This window comes from Atta cephalotes (assembly GCF_000143395.1).
Source record: "Atta cephalotes unplaced genomic scaffold scaffold00028, whole genome shotgun sequence".
NCBI lineage: Eukaryota > Metazoa > Arthropoda > Insecta > Hymenoptera > Formicidae > Atta > Atta cephalotes.
The window spans coordinates 3828448-3835046 of record NW_012130092.1 but is presented as its reverse complement, the minus strand read 5'-3'; positions in this window follow the sequence as shown (position 1 = coordinate 3835046).

The window sequence follows — 6599 nt, the reverse complement described above, 5'->3', positions numbered from 1 at the left end:
ACGATACCGGTCGGCATTACTGGATAGAATTCGCGTAATTCCGGCGGAACAGCTGTTATCTGTGAATTTTATTGTTATAACTTTATGAGTTCGATGCGAACAAAAGATCATGGTTCAAATATCAACAAGTTTTTATGCTGTCATTCTTGCAAAAAGCTCGTTTCGAGAAAAGAAAAACAAGATTTTTAACTTGTACACACAGGAGATCTATCTGGAGCTTTATATCAACAATTTTTGCCCACCACAATGACATCAATTAAAATCTTCTCGCAATCATCATTCCATGCAACTTACAAATAAGTCACGAAAACAAGATGATCAATACTTTACGCCAAGAAAGTTCATTATCGCTAAGAAAGTCCGCTCATTTCCGGATTCTAGTTCAGATCGCTTTCTGAAACAGTTTCTTCCGGGGAAGCTATTGCATCAGCATTTCAAGGATAATTCATTAAGCCATTCGATTCTCAATCATATAGATTCTTTGAATGAATATCTAAAACTGTACAGTCCAAGACCTACGATTGCCACTCCATTAAACTGTTCGAGTGAGAATCGGACAAGCTCTTCAGATGACAATCTAGCGAACCATTTCGCCAATTCATCAACTGGATATCGATTCATCGGACCATTTCGAATATTTTCGAATGTTTGTAGATGTTAGCGTAACAGATGTACTACACGATCCGATCTTCTCAAGCGCTAACTATTAAAATGAGAGCTGCACGGCGAACTGTGAGACATTCGAAGATTTCAATTGAATCTTCTGATCGATCTGCTGGACGACATCTCCTCCAGTTGACAATCACTCATGCGTGAAGAACATAGTCTAAATGCTCAGGAACATGTGCTCAACGATTCATTAATAACATTAATTTATTAATAACACGAAAGATCTGGAAAAATACGAGAATGATGTAGCTATATCGTCACGAGAGCAGTAAATTCGTAGCCCAAGTAATCAAAGGGATCTATCCGATTTGCCATTAATATTCATCGATATCAGAGGAATTAGAGGTAAAAAGTGAAATAAAAAAGAAAAATTATTCGGCACAGCAGTCACCTGCGAGAGTCCATAGCTTAATTGTAGAGAAGAATGCGGTTAGCACAATATCGATGATAGAAACGTTGCTTCTTTTATTGCATTATTATAACCTTTTTGTATCTAATTCATTTTTGAATTCTCTAAACTTGATTGCTTCTTAACATGTAAAAGATCGTGCGCTATATTCTGCTTCAACAGCTTCTCTGTATTTTTATTATATCGGAGTACAGCCACACCTAATGATATAAAAATATATCCCGTAATAGATTTCCATCTCGAATCGTTTGCTCAATCAGCATCACTGTAATCTACTATTAATCTACCATCGGAATTTTTATTAAATGTTAATTTTAAATCTTTCGTTCATTTCAAATATCTTGTTCGATAGAGCATGTTCAGAGATTACGCTGGTCAAAAAGGAACAATGCAATGTACACAAGTGACAGAAGATCAATGTATTTCGCGTCATAAATAAATACAATTATAATTATTAATGATATCACTCAAACAATTATTGAAGGTACTTAAAGTATATCATGAGCGCAATCGTTCGGTTAACAAATAACAAAATACAAAGCACCTTATTTCTAAATCACACCAAATATCGAAGAATCAAGATTGAATAAGTTTAAATCAAATATGCGAGAATCAGATCGAATAATTTTAGAATCTCTAATAATTGAGAATGCAAATATTTAGAGTCACTAGTCAAAATCTAAAAGAAATATCTTGATAAGCACAAGTAGTTTAATAAAATATGATATTATGAAGTGAATGCATATATAACAATTAGGAAAAAGCCATCAATCGGTATTTATTTAGAATAAAAAAATTAGTTGTTGAATTGTTGAGAATAATAAGTTCGATCTGTCTCCATTTCACAATACATAAATATGATTACAATGAAAGCACAAGAAATAATATGATAAGTTGACAACAATGACATAGGTACAAGTAAAAATATCATTAGCCATGTTAACAATACCATCCGAATAATGATGAGAGTACTTCTTTCTGGTATGTGCACAATGTACGATCAACGCTCTCAGATGTATTTAAGATTGCCAGACAAACTACCCGATAATGTATACGTTGGAATTTTATAGCTCTTAGGTACGAAGCACAGCAATTCGTGATGTATGCCAACGGAGCAACAGGTTGTAATGAATAGTTTAAAGATCCTTGGAAATATTCATTCGTGAATACTCATCCAGTATTACGTCCGAATTTTACTAGGGAGCTCCTATGTATCCTTCCGATGTAAGAAATGCGTAAAGATTGAAGCATGCCAATAATGGCATCTCATAGATGCGTGACAGGAATTCTCGGATTCTTCCAAGCGACCGGCAATAAAAGTTACTGGACGCTACTTAGCGTGTTGCAAATTGCTCGTAATACGACTATCCAAGCAATTGGTCTCATAGTCGTCGGACGCTATTTAGCGTGAAACAAGTAATACGACTATCCAAATGACCGGCCCCGTATTTACCGGACGCTATCCAACATCTTTGTTTGTAAAACAATCTTCCTTGTGACAACTTGTACATGCACGAACCGACAACTGAGAACAATATGACCGACAGAACGCTATTTATTTTTTAATAATAATTAATAATTTTTTAATAATTTAATAAAATACGTTATTACTTTTATATACAAAATATTAAGATGAATCAATTGATGGAAAAAAACACATAGTTGCTTATTTTAAAAAATTATTCTTTTTGCATACCTATTTTTTTTAGAGTAACCATGTGTTTTCTTTTTACCAATTGATTTATCTCATTATTTTATTCATAAAATATTAATGTATGATTATAAAAATATTAAGAGTTTACTAGGAATTATTTAATATTTTATTAATGTATACCAAAATAAATTATAAAATATCTTGTAACTATTGGTTATTTTTACATCATTATCTTAATACTTTTATATGCAGAATAATTAGACAAATCATAATGTAAAAAGAATATCCATTCCATTAAAAAAAGTAGAGGTGATTTTTATAGAGGTGACCTTGAAAAATTTATTTTTAAAAAACCGATTTCATCATTTGTCTCTCTTCGATTTATATAACTTTTGTCTGAAATATTTTTCTCTACCGTGCTTTTCGAGATATTTCGGTATTTTGTTTTAGGTGCCCCACTCTGTATAATAGGCCATCTACTGCAAATATGGTATATGTTCCACTTTGATTTTATCGGTAGATTTTTTTCTCGAATTTGCTATTAGATATTTGCGATTCTGCAAATTGATAAAGTAGAATGAAAATCTATAATATTCTTGACGAAAGTTCCAAACCAATTATTTTCGCCAAATTTTTTTTATAGATCTAAGGCGTGTTTCTTCATTTCCAAGTAACGGTTTCTTTGTTTCCATTACTTGGAATTATATATAGATCTATGAAAATATTCTAGAAAAAATTTCAACATGCAGTTTGCAGAATTGGATGTGTATACCAATTGATGCGGAAATTATTTAAGAGCTAAGATCTACTTCGACCAAAAATAGGATGATTTCTCTTAATTTATTTTCGATCTAATTGATATTAGAATTATTAAATAATATTTAATAAAAGTTATTCTTTCAATCGCGTTTTTGCTGTATATTATTTCAGAAGTATTATTTTAGTTTAAAAGATAACGAGCGTTGTAGCAATTACACGCATCTTTGGATAGGAAATATTGGTAAGAAATACAAGTATTTAATTGCTTTACCATCCTATTCGTTCAGCAGTTAGAAAATATATCATCGCACATTGTTTTCCATAAAATAAATTTTCAAATAAAAAATTCCGTTTATCTTTCATTTATCCGCTCAACGATTAAATTGGACACTGAAGCATAGTGCTCGTTATCAACTCTTCTCTAAGGTTTATAATAGACCGTAACCGTAATTAAATTATTTATTCCTATATTTTGTTTTTTTTCAAATAACTAATTGTGTATAGAATATTATATAATATTGATTTATATAATATTGATTACAACTAATCTATAAGCATATCATTCTTTAAAAAAAAATTATATTTTCATGTGAAAGTGTTAAAATACTAAAATACACAATATTATGATTGTATACGCATAATAACTGAATATCAAACACATAATTTATATTGACTAAAACATGATATAATACTTTAAAAACTTGAAAGATTGTTATATGAACATATTATTATATTACATATGTATATTTATTACAAATATAATTCTTAAAATTATTCAAAATTATTAGTACATCTCTAATATATTTAATGCAATATTTATATATAATTAAAATATTCTTTTTTTTAAATAATATAAAATTATTTCTTATACTTTCTTAATAATTATGTAAAAATAAAAATAAAAATAAAAGTTAATTTATAAAGTTAAGAATTTATAAAATTAAAAATAACTTATTAAAAGATTAAATATGAAAATGTTTATTTAATTTATTTAGTAAACATTATAGTATTTCAATTACGTATCATGTAAGCATTTTCAAATACATATTATTAGTTAGTTTTTAAATAAAATTATTTTTGTGTGCTTATTTCTTATTCTATGAACAATATTTTTTTAATTATTGCACTCATGATGATATGCATACATAATAATGAAAAATACAATATTTCGTAAATATACATTTTATAATGATGATCTCCTAAAATTCCTTGAAATTTGTGATCATTATTAACAAATATATTATTTGGAATTCTTTTCAATGCATCTTGATATAATATTTGAATAAGTGGTTTTTGATAATTTTTGAATACATCATACAACAGACAGATGTTTCTGCAATTTTGTAAAGTCTAATTACATCTTGTGATGCATTTATCAATTTGCTTCTAGATTTAATTTTTTGAAGTAAAAATATCGTAGATTCATAAATTAGCATTTTTAAACAAATATTGTATGAAATTTTTAATTTAATAGATTTTACAATAAATCCTGCTACGTACGATATTACATTAATACAAACAAAAATTACAATTTTTGTAAATTTCAAAGATAGTATAACTATGTTCCGTAAAAAAACATTAGCATAATCATGATCGTTTGAATGTTGAATGGAATTTATTAATTCATCGATTGATTTGTCTTTCTTTACCATTGATGATGTAATAGAAACATAAAAAAATATAAAAAAAACATGTAATAGAAATATTTCACATGTAATAGAAACTATATGAGCTCCAGTTTCATGTAAAACAACTATATATAGTTTTAAAACAAGATTACATTTTTGTTCTCCATTTAAATCATTTATGAAGTAATAAGCTACTGCAATTTTCCAATGCATATTCAAAGCTACAGCTATTATGACCATAGCATGTCTAGCTTTGGATATGGAAGCATTACTTAATTGAATACATAATCAATATAGTTCATTAATCTTTTACCATTCCATTCTACATCCATAAAAATTGACATCAACACATAATCCGCAATATATCTCGTTAATCTTCTTCTTTAACTTTGTTAACATTTTTTCGTATTAAATCCAAAGCAGGTTTTGAGATGTCAGATGAACCATCTACTGACATATATCATTTTGAAATGATTTTAAGATGAGGTGAACATTTAATAAATGTTTGGCGAATATATCTATACGCTTGGGAGATAAAAAGTGTAATTAATATTTAGGTTACTTAGGATTTCGGACGTTCAAGCGACGTGAAGCTATAGACATGTACGGGCACAGTCTCGGATAACAATTGATAGAACGACTCTCCCAGTATGTCACAGCACGTTAATATACCCGCTTGAGCTGCTGACTTGACTTGAACTTGTCTGTTATATGTCAACATATAAATTCCTTCAAAAAGAGGGTTTGTAGATTATCATCGTGTTGTAATATATTTTGCTAATGCATTTCAATGAATTAACCTTGCTATTACACTTCAGGCCGAGAAGTGTACAATATCAGTACAGATACGTATCAATGCCCTCTCTTCGCCCTGTAAAGTGAACGGCAAGGTTCACGAAAAGTTTACATTATCAATGAATCGACGATGATAACCTGTAAATCTTTTAATATCTTTGAAGCAGATACTCGTGAAAACATCAAAAATATTATATAAATTTCTTATTTATGACATATTATTGCAAATATTTCTTAGAGAAAATAAATCATTTTTACAATGTAATAAACATTTTGAAATTTATTTTCATAATTGTTATTGTATCAATGTCTTATATTAAAAATTAAATTAAATTATACAGTTATTATATGAATATAATAAATTAATAAACAAAACAATACTATGGTTCGCTTTGTTTTCATATATTACAATTTGTTTTCATATATTAAAACAAAATGTAATTATCATTATATATGAAAATATTTTAATTTTTATAAAAATGGAAATTGTTAATGCAACGGGGTTTACTTAATACACGTAAAGCTCATAATGTTTACTTAATAAAGCTGACAAGTTGTACTTTCAAGAAATTAACAATTAATAAATATTATTGGCAAATATATATATAGAGATGCAATTAAATACAATTTTTTCATGTATGAATAATAAGCTCAAAAAATCGCTTCTTGTGAAAAAATAAAAAAA